Source organism: Eschrichtius robustus, chromosome 19, assembly GCF_028021215.1.
Source record: "Eschrichtius robustus isolate mEscRob2 chromosome 19, mEscRob2.pri, whole genome shotgun sequence".
Taxonomy (NCBI): Eukaryota; Metazoa; Chordata; class Mammalia; order Artiodactyla; family Eschrichtiidae; genus Eschrichtius; species Eschrichtius robustus.
The window spans coordinates 68696093-68710607 of record NC_090842.1 but is presented as its reverse complement, the minus strand read 5'-3'; the positions used below and the strand labels follow the sequence as shown (position 1 = coordinate 68710607).

General features: G+C 46.0%; 1 protein-coding gene and 1 long non-coding RNA gene across 5 annotated transcripts in view; one reads left to right on the top strand and one right to left on the bottom strand.

The window, feature by feature from the left end:
• The window catches only part of LOC137753890 (zinc finger protein 773-like), a 35656-nt gene extending 28090 nt beyond the window's left edge, over positions 1 to 7566 (top strand). The window contains exons 8-9 of one of the 4 annotated variants that reach the window (XR_011071620.1): positions 6248 to 7084; positions 7224 to 7566. The gene's annotated coding sequence lies outside the window, so the exon portion shown is untranslated. Of the gene's footprint in view, positions 1 to 3674; positions 3857 to 6247 lie in introns of those variants that run through there. The other 3 variants (XR_011071619.1, XR_011071618.1, XR_011071621.1) reach the window with 3 other exon arrangements.
• A 2106-nt stretch (positions 7567 to 9672) lies between these two features.
• Positions 9673 to 12785, bottom strand: LOC137753907 (uncharacterized). Its single transcript, XR_011071626.1, has 3 exons — positions 12623 to 12785; positions 12107 to 12241; positions 9673 to 9899 (listed from the first exon to the last, which is right to left on the bottom strand). It is a non-coding gene; the product is annotated as an uncharacterized lncRNA (long non-coding RNA).
• Positions 12786 to 14515: the final 1730 nt, after the last annotated feature.

The following is a 14515-nucleotide window of genomic DNA, read 5'->3' as shown; positions in this document are numbered from 1 at the left end:
TGTGATTGATCTGTTTATATTTTTTATTTCTTCCTGGTTGAGTCTCGGAAGGTTGTGCTTTTCTAAGAATTTGTCCATTTCTTCCAGGTTGTCCATTTTATTGACATAAAGTTGCTTGTAGTAGTCTCTTAGGATGCTTTGTATTTCTGTGGTGTCTCTTGTAACTTCTCCTTTTTCATTTCTGATTTTATTGATTTGAGTCCTCTCCCTCTTTTTCTTGATGAGTCTGGCTAGTGGCTTATCAATTTTGTTTATCTTCTCAAAGAACCAGCTTTTAGTTTTATTGATCTTTGCTATTGTTTTCTTTGTTTCTATTTCATTTATTTCTGCTCTGATCTTTATGATTTCTTTCCTTCTGCTAACTTTGGGTTTTGTTTGTTCTTCTTTCTCTAGTTCCTTTAGGTGTAGGGTTAGATTGTTTATTTGAGATTTTTCTTGTTTCTTGAGGTAGGCTTGTATAGCTATAAACTTCCCTCTTAGAACTGCCTTTGCTGCATCCCATAGGTTTTGGATTGTTGTGTTTTCATAGTCGTTTGTCTCTAGGTATTTTTTGATTTCCTCTTTGATTTCTTCAGTGATCTCTTGGTTATTTAGTAACGTTTTGTTTAGCCTCCATGTGTTTGTGTTTTTTACGTTTTTTTCCCTGTAATTCTTTTCTAATCTCATAGCGTTGTGGTCCGAAAAGATGCTTGATATGATTTCAATTTTCTTAAATTTACTGAGGCTTGATTTGTGACCCAAGATGTGATCTATCCTGGAGAATGTTCCGTGCGCACTTGAGAAGAACGTGTAATCTGCTGTTTTTGGATGTAATGTCCTATAAATATCAATTAAATCTATCTGGTCTGTGTCATTTAAAGCTTCTGTTTCCTTATTTATTTTCATTTTGGATGATCTGTCCATTGGTGTAAGTGGGGTGTTAAAGTCCCCTACTATTATTGTGTTACTGTCGATTTCCTCTTTTATAGCTGTTAGCAGTTGCCTTATGTATTGAGGTGCTCCTATGTTGGGTGCATATATATTTATAATTGTTATATCTTCTTCTTGGATTGATCCCTTGATCATTATGTAGTGCCCTTCCTTGTCTCTTGTAACATTCTTTATTTTAAAGTCTATTTTATCTGATATGAGTATAGCTACTCCAGCTTTCTTTTGATTTCCATTTGCATGGAATATCTTTTTCCATCCCCTCTCTTTCAGTCTGTATGTGTCCCTAGGTCTGAAGTGGGTCTCTTGTAGACAGCATATATATGGGTCTTGTTTTTGTATCCATTCAGCCAGTCTATGTCTTTTGGTTGGGGCATTTAATCCATTCACGTTTAAGGTAATTATCGATATGTATGTTCCTATGACCATTTTCTTAATTGTTTTGAGCTTGTTTTTGTCGGTCCTTTTCTTCTCTTGTGTTTCCCACTTAGAGAAGTTCCTTTAGCATTTGTTGTAGAGCTGGTTTGGTGGTGCTGAATTCTCTTAGCTTTTGCTTGTCTGTAAAGCTTTTGATTTCTCCATCAAATCTAAATGAGATCCTTGCCGGGTAGAGTAATCTTGGTTGTAGGTTTTTCCCTTTCATCACTTTAAGTATATCATGCCACTCCCTTCTGGCTTGTAGAGTTTCTGCTGAGAAATCAGCTGTTAACCTTATGGGAGTTCCCTTGTATGTTATTTGTTGTTTTTCCCTTGCTGCTTTCAATAATTTTTCTTTGTCTTTAATTTTTGCCACTTTGATTACTATGTGTCTCGGCGTGTTTCTCCTTGGGTTTACCCTGTATGGCACTCTCTGCGCCTCCTGGACTTGCGTGGCTATTTCCTTTCCCATGTTAGGGAAGTTTTTGACTATAATCTCTTCAAATATTTTCTCTGGTCCTTTCTCTCTCTCTTCTCCTTCTGGGACCCCTATAATGTGAATGTTGTTGCGTTTAATGTTGTCCCAGAGGTCTCTTAGGCTGTTTTCATTTCTTTTCATTCTTTTTTCTTTAGTCTGTTCCGCAGCAGTGAATTCCACCATTCTGTCTTCCAAGTCACTTATCCGTTCTTCTGCCTCAGTTATTCTGCTATTGATTCCTTCTAGTGTAGTTTTCATTTCAGTTATTGTATTGGTCATCTCTGTTTGTTTGTTCTTTAATTCTTCTAGGTCTTTGTTAATCATTTCTTGCATCTTCTCGATCTTTGCCTCCATTCTTATTCCGAGGTCCTGGATCATCTTCACTATCATTATTCTGAATTCTTTTTCTGGAAGGTTGCCTAGCTCCACTTCATTTAGTTGTTTTTCTGGGGTTTTTTCGTGTTCCTTCATCTGGTACATAGCCCTCTGCCTTTTCATCTTGTCTGTCTTTCTGTAACTGTGGTTTTTGGTCCACAGGCTGCAGGATTGTAGTTTTTCTTGCTTCTGCTGTCTGCCCTCTGGTGGTTGAGGCTATCTAAGAGGCTTGATGGGAGGTTCTAGTGGTGGGTAGAGCTGACTGTTGCTGTGGCGGTCAGAGCTCCATAAAACTTTAATCCACTTAACTGTTGATGGGTGGGGCTGGGTTCCCTCCCTGTTGGTTGTTTTGCCTGAGGCAACCCAACACTGGAGCCTACCTGGGCTCTTTGGTGGGCTAATGGCAGACTCTGGGAGGGCTCATGCCAAGGAGTACTTCCCAGAACCTCCGCTGCCAGTGTCCTTGTCCCCACGGTGAAACAGAGCCAGCCCCCGCCTCTGCAGGAGACCCTCCAACACTAGCAGGTAGGTCTGGTTCAGTCTCCGCCAGGGTCACTGCTCCTTCCCCTGGGCCCCGATGTGCACACTATTCCGTGTGCGCCCTCCAAGAGTGGGGTCTCTGTTTTCCCCAGTCCTGTCGAAGTCCTGCAATCAATTCCTCCTCTCGTTGCCGGACCCCCAGGTTGGGAAGCCTGATGTGGGGCTCAGAACCTTCACTCCAGTGGGTGGACTTCTGGGGTATAAGTGTTCACCAGTCTGTGAGTCACCCACCCAGCAGTTATGGGATTTGATTGTACTCTGATTGCACCCCTCCTACCGTTTCACTGTGGCTTCTCCTCTGTCCTTGGACGTGGGGTATCCCCCTTGGTGAAGTCCAGTGTCTTCCTGTCGATGATTGTCCAGCAGCCAGTTGTGATTCTGGTGCTCTCGCAAGAGGGAGTCGCCCTTGTTGCTTTTAATATTTTTCCTTTGTGTTTAATTTGTATCAGTTTGATTAATATGTGTTTTGGTGTGTTTCTCCTTGGGTTTATCCTGTATGGGACTCTGCACTTCTTGGACTCAGGTGAGTGTTTCCCATGTTAGGGATGTTTTCGGCTGTAATCTCCTCAAATATTTCTCAGGCCCTTTCCCTTTCTCTTCTTCTGGGACCCTTATAATGCAAATGTTGGTTCATTAAATGTTATTTCCACCACTCTGTCATCCAGCTCACTTAGTCGTTCTTCTACCTTAGTTATTCTGCTATTGAATCCCTCTAGTGTATTTTTCATTTCAGTTATTGTATTGTTCATCAACTCTACCTTTCTTTTAAACATTTCTTGTATCTTCTCCATCTGTTTCCATTCTTTTTCTGAGATTTTGAATCATCTTTACTATCATTACTCTGATTTCTTTTTCAGGTAGATTGCTTAATCTTCTATGTGATTGTACTCTTCAAATAATGCTTATGTATTGTTTTATTTATTTTTGGCTGTGTCAGGTCTTAGTTGCAGCACACAGGATCTTTCGTTGAAGCACACGGGCTCAGTTGCCCCACCACGGTATGTGGGATCTTAGTTCCCTGACCAGGGATCAAAGCTGCATCCCCTGCATTGGAAGGCAGAGTTTTAACCACTGGACCACCAGGGAAGTTCCCGAATAATATTTATTTTAGTGGAAAATCATAAATGATTAAGATATCTTGTTAAAATACTTGTTTTAAGGGTGGTAAAATGAATCATTGTAAGTGTAAAAAGTTATAATGCTTTGTGAATCCCTAGCAAGATGTTAAGAACTCAAGAAGGTATTTCTGTGTTTCTACAATGCAGATGGACTAGAGATCAAGTCCTATAGCTTGTTGCAGTTCTTTTAAGTTTAAAGAGTCAGCAATGATGCCCAGTTATCCCCAACTGCTGGAGGCCCAAGCACTTTTACTCTGATTCTGGCAAGAAACCCCTTTTTCAGAGTCATTTTCAATGTGAATTCAGTAAATTGTGGTTCATGATCTCTACCCCTGGAGAAGCTAGTAGGAAATTACAGATAGTCTCTCTGAACAGGTATGGAAAGAAAAAAAATGGATATATCAAAGAATATGGTGGATAAATATAAAAAGTATATTCTTGAATCCTATTATATAATGTTAGCATAATTCCAAATCAGAATTTAATCTATGGATTTATGTAAGGTGGAGTTTTTTTTAAAAAATAATTTTTAATATAACCAAAGTAAAATTTGAAAAGGAAGAACCATTTCCTCCCCAACACAATCCCTTATTCTCCTGGCTCACTGGGCTCCAGTCACACTAGCCTCATGGATGCTGCATGACTCTGATAGAGAGGCTTTGCACTTTTTTGTCCCACTTCTGGACAGCCTTTTCTGAAGGTATCCACATGACCTTATGGCACAACTCTATAACATTTTCTGGTCTCTTTTACATGCTTTATTTTTCTCTTATTTGTCTTTGCCTGAAATATTAAATGGTTCACTCATTAATGTTTCACATTCAGCAGAATTACTTATGGCCCCTGCACTGGTGTCAGGTGTCTTCGTGGACTTGGTGTCTGTAGACCCTAGGTTTTATGGACAGATTCCCAGTTTTGGCAGCCAGTGGACTGAGACATGAAAGGTTGTCTTAGTAATGGGGCTAATACAAATGCTTGAGGATGTGATTGAGATGGGAGTGCTCTAGGACTTGTAGGTCTTTGTTAACAACTGGTAAGGACAGAGAGCAAGGGGGCCAGAGTTAAAATGGTAGCACGAGGTTTCTGTTCTGAGAATGATGGCAGACATGTAATGTATGAGGAGGTCCAGTGAGTAATATGCATGTGGGGAAGGTGTATGAAGTAATTGCCCCAGGCCCTAGTACTAGGAGTATAAGAGAGAAGGATGGGGCTAAGTTTGCTTGTGTCTGGGAGACATGATAGTGGGTACACTCAGGCTGTTGTCTTGGAGGAAAGGGCCCTGCATACCAGGCTCACAGATTAGATGGTATCTATCTGTCCACCTGCCTGTTGTTGCTCAGGGTTGTACGTACTGATCAGGGAAGCATGAAGAGTTATTGGGCCCCACTGCCCTCTATGTCACGGAGCTGGGGTGGATGATGAACCCAGAGTGAGTACGGGCTGGGGTTAGAAGTACTTATGGGGTCCTGGGGAGAGAGGCTGCTTATGTACAAATCTGTCCCATCATCACAGGGCCCTGTGACCTTTGAGGACGTGGGTGTGTACTTTTCCCAGGAGGAATGGAAGCTTCTTAATGAGGTGCAGAGATTCCTGTCCTCTGATGTGATCCTGGAGACCTCTGTACTTGTTGTGTCATTGGGTAAGGCCCGCCCACCTATCAGCATCCTGGGCAGGTCTCTGCCTTTCCCCTTTTTTCCAAAGGCAAGTCTGTTTTTTCAGAGCTAGACAGTGGGCATATCTCTATTACTGCTTCCCTCTCATCTGTGTTATTGGTGCCAAGGCTGAGTGAGTGTGTATATGACTTCCTTTTAGAAGTATCCCCAATACCAGCAGCTCTGAAGTTTTTTCAGTGAAGTTTTTCTGGGACATAAGACTTGGAATTAGTTCAGTGGGTTCCATTAGTCTCAGCCACTCCCTACTAAATTGACTCTGTAGACCCATGCACCTCTGTGCTCCAGGTTCTGCCCCCTTCCAGCTGATATTTCCTGGGCCCTGACTGTACCCAGAATTGTTGGGATCCAGCATGGTCACTGGTTCATTTTGTGATACTGTTTTTCTTTCCTGAGGTTTTTTTGGGGATTGGTTGTTTTCCTGGGCTAGTACTGACTGCTCACCTGTCCTGTCTTTCCCTTAGGACTTGCATTGTCTAGGTCCCGTGTTGTTGTCCATCTGGAGCTGGGAGGTGAACCCTGGGTACATGACAGAGTGGACATGACTCCAAGTCCCAGCATGAGGGGCTCAAAGTGGGCTTGGCTCCATTGATTTGGCATCAGGGGTTCAAATTATATCAGGATCATGTCCTGTGCCCCACAGTGTTTTGCTGCCAAAGCCAGTGACTGTGTACCACTTTTCTGTGTGCACTCCCCCCATCATTGTGTCATTTCTCTTTCAGGTTGTTTGTTGGCACAGAGCAGAGCACAAGGAGATAACTTCTGAGCATAATGTTTCTGTAGAAGTGCCACGAATAAATACTTCAAAGACAGACCTGTCCATCTGGAAGTCCCATCCCTGGGAGAGGTGCTGCCTGGCCTTAGACAGTAGTTTGTGTGTAGCTGAAGACCTGGGAACAATTCCTGGCCAGAAACTGTGTGTGTCAGGTGTGAAATTTCACCAGCACAGTGGAGGGAAACTCTTTAAAAGAGACATGGGTAAGGCCTTTATGAGGAGCCACATAGTCCATGCATCCAAGAACTCTTTCACATGCCAGGAGGCTGGGAAGGATTTCCCTGGTAGCTCTAGCCTTCTCCAGCACCAGGTCACTCCACAAAAGGATGGTGGCTGCACAGCGGTGTTTCACAATGGTCAACGTCTCTATAAGTGCCATGAATGTAGGAAAGTCTACCCCTGGATGTATAGGCTTGCAGAGCGTGAGAGTCCGCACAGGAGAGAGGCCTTATGACGAGAGTCACACTGGCAAAAAAAAAACACATGCATGCACTAAATATGGAGAATTCTTCAGCCAAAGCACCCAGCTTACTGAACACCAAACAGGTCACACCACAGAAAAAGACCATATGAGTGCAGCAAATGTAAGAAAGCTTTCAGCCAAAGGTCTATATAACCTCATCTGTCACCAGAGTTCCTACTGGAGAAAGGCCTTCAAATGAGATGAGAGCAGCAAATGAGCTGTCTCCTTAGTTAATACATCATACTGAATAGGCTCTGTGAGCGACTCATCAACGGAAGTTGAATGCCATACATCTGAACAGCCCTAGTGTGCAGACTGCCTGTGAGTATGAGGTTTGTAGGAAGCTTTTCAGGAGCTATGCTGTACTTTCTGACTTACTGTCACGGGGTCTTTATGTTTCATATTCTAATTTTTTTTTTTTTGGCCACATCACACACCCTGGTGCATCTACCCCAACCAGGGATCGAACCTGTGGCCCCTGCAGTGGAAGTACAGAGAAGTCTTACCCTGGACCACGGAAGCCCCTGGTTTCATATTTCAAAATGAATGAATAGGGTTGTATCCTTTTGCATTCTAACAGTATGGGAACCTTCCATCTCCTGTGTTCCTCACCAGTAGTGGGTTGGTATGGTTAGTGTTTTGAATATTACCTGTTTTAAAAGTGTGGATACATGCCTCACTGTGGTCTGATGCATTTCCCTAGTGATTCAGGATGTTGAACATTCCTGTTCATTTGCCAGGTGTATGTCTTCTTTGATTAAATGTCTTTTTATTAGTTACTGTGGAGACAATAAAAAGAAATGTGTTGCAACTTGATTTTTCTCAGTGACTTTGCTGGATGGAATAAACATTTAGTACCCCACGTGTAGTCCTCACTATTAACATAGTTTCCATTACTGTAAGTCTAGCTAGACACCTACTTTAAAAAAAAAAAAACCCAACCCCCCCCCCCCACTTGTTGTGTTTGCCAATTTCCCTGATACGAATACTCCAACTGTGGGGAGTTTCACACTGTGAACAGGAGGTTATGTTACTGAACCAGAGGTGCAAGAAGCCAAACACTGGGATATCAAAGCTTACAGGAGAGGAATTTCACTCACACGGCAGCAAGCCAGGAGACAAAAAGTCTCACAACCACCTTCCTGGAGGTGAGGTGCTGTAGGGGACAAAGAGGCAGGGTGGTCCTAGGTGGGGGAAAGGGTAATCAGAGAGAAAAGGTGAGGCAGTAGTCAGTGTGTGCAGGTGTATCTGCATTACAGGCTTCTGTTCTTCACGCATAGCTGGACAAGAGCTGACTCCAAGTTCCTAAGAAACCCCTTTCCTGCAGTGACCCCACCCGTCAGAGGTGTTATCTACAGTGGGGGGCTTCCCTGTTGGTCCAGTGGTAAAGAATCCACCTTCCAACGTAGGGGATGAGGGTGATTCAATCCCTGGTCAGGGAACTAAAATCCCACATGTGGAGGGGCAACTAAGCCTACATGCCACAACTACTGAGCCCACCACTCCTCAACTAGAGAAGAGAAAACCTACATGGCCCAACTAGGGAGAAAGTTTGGAGCATATGCAAGTAGGAGGAAAAAACCCACCAAAGTGAGCTTAACCAATTAAGGCAGTTCGCAAGCAGAGGGGTTTTGACATGCTATTGTTCCTTTTTTATAATTCTAGCTCAAGAAGTTGTTAGTCATCAGCTTCTGTTAACCCTATGGGGGCACGGTTTCAAGGTCATCCAATATGGACTTGGGAACACATGCAGTAGCACTCCTTTCTACTACTTCCCTTATACAGATGCCCATAAATAAGGTTGAGAACATAGATAATACCAACATGTGCTAAAACAGGAGTACGGGTTTTGAGTATTTTTACTTGACCTGTATAAAGGATTACATCACAGGCCTGAGTTGTCCAATCTGTATTCACTCCAAAGAAACGTTTGGCAGAGTGGCCCAACTCTTGGGAGATAACTTCTAACCCTTGAAACATTTGGACTAATAAGAGTGTGTTTATTTACCCGGGGCCTTGTGCCATGCTAGCTAATTTATACTAATAATTTGACATACCAGTGGGTAGGGGAGCCTCAGGGTCTTCTGTAGCAGTTTGACATTCAGAGAAGCTAGAGAATAAGTTCAGCCACACAGGTGTCCCTTGTGTGTGACATATTAAGAAAACCCTCTATAACACCAGGTCTTGTGTGAGGTCCCCCGCTAGCAGTACACTTCATATTGTCACCCACAGATGCTGTGAGACCTAAGTGACAGGGCACAGGAAACTGGCAATGTAGTCCCTCCGTGACTTTGTCCTGTTGTGCCATCTTTCCTGCTTTTCATCTGTATCCTTTCACTGTAACAGACCATTAGCCCTTAATTCACAGTAGCTTCTCTGACTTCTGCAAGTGTGGATAGCAATTTATTCAACCTGAAGGTGGTCCTTCCGCATTCCAGAACGTAATTGTGCTTTTTAAAAAGCTTTAAGTATAATCAACTTAAAAATAAAATGCATTTTAAGTGCAGGGTTTGAAAAACATTGGCACAGGGTTACACTTCTGAAACCAAAAGTTTTCTCCTGCCATTTGTAATTAATCCCCCCTTTAGCCTACAGAATTGATACTAGAAAATACTCTTCCTTTTTGCAATAGGCGGTGTTTTAGGATTTGCCACGTTTCTCAGTTTCACCTGTATTGGATCTGATACTGTTTGACACGGTGACCAATGTTGGGGAGATAATAAAACAAGACCTTCTCCACAAAGTAGAGAAAAAACATACTTTGTTCTACGAGCACAAAACTAAACTGTGATGCACGTCACAGACAACCCACTAAAGACATTGTAAAGACAGAAATCGCACCCATTCATGATACACCAAGCAGTTAGAGCCCATTCAACGCAAGCGCCAAGATGAACACTCACTTGCCTTCAGGTGAGAGGACTTGACTGCCCCATTTGTTAGTTTATCCTAAATGTGCCTGGGAATTCGAGTGATGCTCTGCTGGAGCTCTTCACCTTTATCCAAAGCAGTCCTAGAACTTCCCATCTGTGTCTTTATGACCGGAAACGTAGGACCCGACGCCTACCGCAGCAACTGGGAGACGGAGGCACCATCTTCCTTGATGTTTTCTTTCCAAAGAGGTGGGGCTCCAGACCTTTTTTAAAAAAAAAACAAAAAAACTCCTTGGCTGTGATGGAAGAAATGTTTACCTCTTGAGGAGTGGGGAAGCCCTTCAGAGCTGGAGACCAGGGCTGCATCACTAATTCCCTTGTGAAGAAAATGACAGAACCTGCTGACGGCCCCCCCTTCTCCCCCCGACCCCGGGGGCAGAGGCGGCACGGCTTGCCCTCCTGGTTCGCCCGCGGGCAGAGCTGGTCCGTCCGGCCTCTGGCTCAGGACCTTGGAAAACCCCGCGGAGGAACCTCTGCAGAGCGTACCACGCGAGCCCGCGGCCGAACGGCTCACGCCCTCCTCGAGCCTCCCCACCCGGCCCGGTTCCCACCTCCGGACCCGGGAGACCCCCCCCCTCCCGCTCCCCTCGGCGGTCGGATGGGCCCCAGCCTCTTCCCTATGAATCTGCAGGTACAACCTCCGGAGAGAGCAGGAAGCGCGCCCGCCCGGCAAGACCCGGACGATCCCGCCAGCCCCGCCGGCCTCCCGGAACTCTGCCTCGGGCATCGCGGCCGAATCCCATCCCCTGCAGACGTCGCCCGAGCTCCGGACGGGAAGGGACGATATAAACGTGACCGCCAGATGGCGCCCGACAACTGGCGGGAACATTAGCGGGACGGATCCGGATCGCTGGCCGGCGAGGGCGCACTGCCGGCCGCCCGGATGCCCGACCTCGTTCCGTCCCGGCCCACTTCCGAGCGGGTCTCATGGCCACGGGTTACAAATTCCCAGCTATAGCATGTGTGTTTTTGCTTCCTGCCCACTAGTGGAGGTCACTACCTAGTTCTTCCCGCCACTGTGGTCATGAAGGCACAGCCCCAGTTCCTCTCTGCTTCCTGACACCTGCATGTGACAGGCTTCATGTGGCCTTACATGGCCTGCTGTGCCTGTCGTTTCCTTGGGGAACTTTCAATGGCAGTAGCCTCTCCTGTCCTCACTCAGTCACCTCCATAAATTAAAATCCCGGGAGCACATTTTTACACGGTTGTAAAACTGACAAGAGGATTATTTAGCTTTTCGAAAGCTTTATGTACGTCTCAAAGGGACAGAGAAAGAATTCAGAATTAGAAGTTTGCTAACGGAAATGCTCTAAGAAAAGAGATTGGAGGACATTCATGGCAGAAAGCTCCAAATACCCAACATTCCGAAAAGGTTACGGTGAATCCCAGTGAACAAGATAACACACTGTGAGCAAGCAACCCAGTGCCTGCTTGCTTGCAGATTTTGGCAACCTACAGTAACCTTTTCCATGCCAGCCCTTTCTTGAATATGCATGCCCCCCAGGCTTAATACTTCAGTCCAGTGCTTTGAGAGCTATCTCCCTGTCTCCTTACTTGTCACAAGTAATAAATGCTTCTGCTTTAACTGAAAGTACTTGGTGTGTTCACTGGCTATGCACCCCAATGGAAGGACCCACTGAGTCCGGTAACAATAATGATACACCTCAGCACAACTTGAAGGCCCATGCACAGGCATCCTGGGGACACTGTGATGAGGTCTGCATGCTGACACCCCTCAACAAGCCTACGCACACACATGCATCACACCACGTCCACAACAGAAAAGACATGTGATAGTCATGAGACACACAACCAGTGTATGTGACACACATCAGAGGCTTGTGGGAATACAGAGAGGTGCTGAACTACCACACCAGGTATGAGGACACAAATGCACAAATGCTCCAGGGAGACTTGTGAGACAAGTATGGGATAGGGAGGCCCAAAAGCCTAGTGTGTGGATATACACACAGGATCACACAATCATGCACATGGACCGAGTGTGACAGGTGGTCTCAACCTGGCTGGGAGATAACCCCTGCTCTTCCCCATCCTAGCACCATCCCTGCAGGCTTGATGATGTGCTGATGGCAGCCAGAACAGGAGCCGGGTGCTCATCTTGCCACAACCTGCAGTCTCACACGTTTGAAAACCGAATGTAAACACTAAAGGTCACGTGATGGAAGCAATCAGCCCAAGCCCCGGTAGCAGAAAACTATATCCAAAATGCCTGCTAACAAGGCCCGGGACTCACGGTCTGAAGGGGACAGTTGGGGGAGGTTATGGTCTCTACTGGAGGGTCAGTATGCGTTGAGGAAGTTTCAGGGACAGCGGATCAAGGATGGTTTGGGGGAAGGGAGGAATTATTTCCCTGGATTGTTAGCCATTGTTTGGGAGGTTTGTGTTTTACCCAGAGGGGTGAGGATGATCACGTAGCTGTGTGGCCATCCCAGGTGAGTCCTAAGTCTTTCCTCTTCCTGGTGTTCTTTAAGCCTTTACTTCTGAGTAGATGGGCGTTTCTAATTTTCTATGTGCTGAACTGCAACTATAGCAAAGACAATAAAACACATAGCTAAGTTAAATTAAGAAAAACAAACATGGGAAAGAAAGCTCATTGCTTAATTTTATAAAAGTTTCTTGGCCGTCCGGCAGATCTGTCTCTCACTTCAACAGCATTTGGACAGAACAGACCCAGGGACGCCCCTTCCTCCAGACTCTGACCACCCTCCAAGCTTTTTTCCAGTCACAACCTTGGAACCACCCACTCAGCTCTCCTCGGCCTCCGGGACCAGCCCACACCATTTTCTGAGCTTAGCTCCGTACTGCCGACCAAGCATGAGCTCCCAGATTCGTCACAATTACTCCGCCAGGTGGAGGCCGCCGTCACCCGCCTGGTAACGCGCATCTGCCGCTCTCCCACACCTACCCGTCTCTGCGCTTCTCTTTCGACCACGACGCAGCAGCTCGCGAGGGCGTGAGACATCGTTTGGCGAACTGGCCGAGGAGAAGCCGGAGGGCCCGAGCTCAACGGAAAAGGCAAAAGCAGCGCAGTGGCCGCGCCCGCTTCCAGGACGTGCCGAAGCCGTCCCAGGAGCAGTGGGTAAAGCCCAGGACGCCATGGATGCCTCCCGGCTGACGGAGAAGAACCCACACCAGGCCCTGTGGATCCGCAGGCCCTGGATTCTCCCCGCGCAGACTCCGCCTCTGGACTTCCTGGAACCACTTCCTGGAAGAGCAGGTGAAACTCATCAAGAAGATGGGCGACCACCTGACCAACCTCTGCAGACTGCCCAGCCCCCAGGCTGGGCTGGGCGAGTGTCTCTTCCAAAGGCTCAGCCTCAAGCACCACTAGGAGCCCCTGGAGCCCAGCGGCCTGTGAGGAGCCCCTCTGGGGTCAGGGCTTCTCCCTGAAGCCTCTCTCTGAAGCCACTGGGCAGCTTGTTAACCACCCTGGAGCCCTCGCCAAGCCTTGGGCCAAATGGAAAAAGTAGTGCTTTTTGCAGGGGGAAAAAAGTTTCTGTGAAGCATTGTAAAGTGACTGGAACTTTAACAGGCAAACCAGGATGCATACAGGTAGCCACGTATGGGTTTCACAGTTACTACTGTGGTCTTATTCTCAGGATGCTCTTATCAGTCAGGGTGTGTTGAAATTCCTCCTTTGGGACTGTCTTTGGGGCTAATTTCAAAGCTGCATGAAATAATCAATATGACCTTTGGTTTTAAAAAAAGTACTGTCCAGTTGAGCCCTCCTTGGAGCCTTTTATATGATCAAATAAATACTTTTGTGTTGCCAAGGTGGACACGAACCCTTTACGTGGTGTTTTATCCAATATTGTTATTGCACACACAGCTCTCAGAAAAAAAAATCATTTTTTCCGCTAAATTTGTAATGTTTTGGGAATAGTTTGTGTGGTTCCTGTATTCTGTAGGAAAGTAAGTTGCATTTTGAAGACACTACCCTCTTATATCTCCTCTCAAGATGATTGTCTGGGTTGTAGCTGTAGCTGTACATGAATCTGAGCCCTGGTATCCATGAGAGTCGGAGAATCCACTCTCAGGAAACAATTATTGGTTCAAAGCAGAGGGTTATTCTTTCCATAACTGGGAGCTCCTTGGGACAAGGTGGCCCATAAAGGGACCTGGGCCCCAAACTGCAAGACGTATGAGATGCATCCCAGTGGGTGAAGGACCCACTAGGGTTCATTCTCTCACCATCCAGTTTTCTCTGCCTTGTCTTCATATCTGTGGTCACTCAGAGGGGCCGGCTGTGGCCTTGCTGCTCCACCCACCAAGCACTGTGTTCTGAGTAGCGGGATGACATGGATGACAGAGATATGGGTCCTGCCCTTGAGCAGGGAAGGAGCTCGTCATTAAGTATGGTACACATATGTGAAAGCAGGTGCATGCAGTGAAACAATTCTGCTGCTATGGCAGAAAGGTATCCTGAGTTCATGAGTGAGAGAAGGGTTGAATCTTGGAGTCATGGGACATGGTGTCTGAGAGCTTTGATTCTGGGGATAGAGCGGAATTCAAACCCTTCTAAGCTCTGCTTATAGTCCTGGGTCGGGTGACTCTGAGGGTGGAAAAATCAACCCAACCATTACAAGTCAATAAATATACTCACGAAGAAGGGAAATCTCCACAAGCTGCCTGCAGAAGCCAGCTGGAGTCCTCTTGTCCAGAACTGGGTAATATCCCACCCAAAACAATCAGTGGGAAGGGAATGAGATACCCCAAAAGTCAAGAGACGGGTGAGTCCTCCAGATGAAGGGAGAAAGTGTAGCTTCCTGCCCCCCCGAGCACTGTAAGGATGATTCAG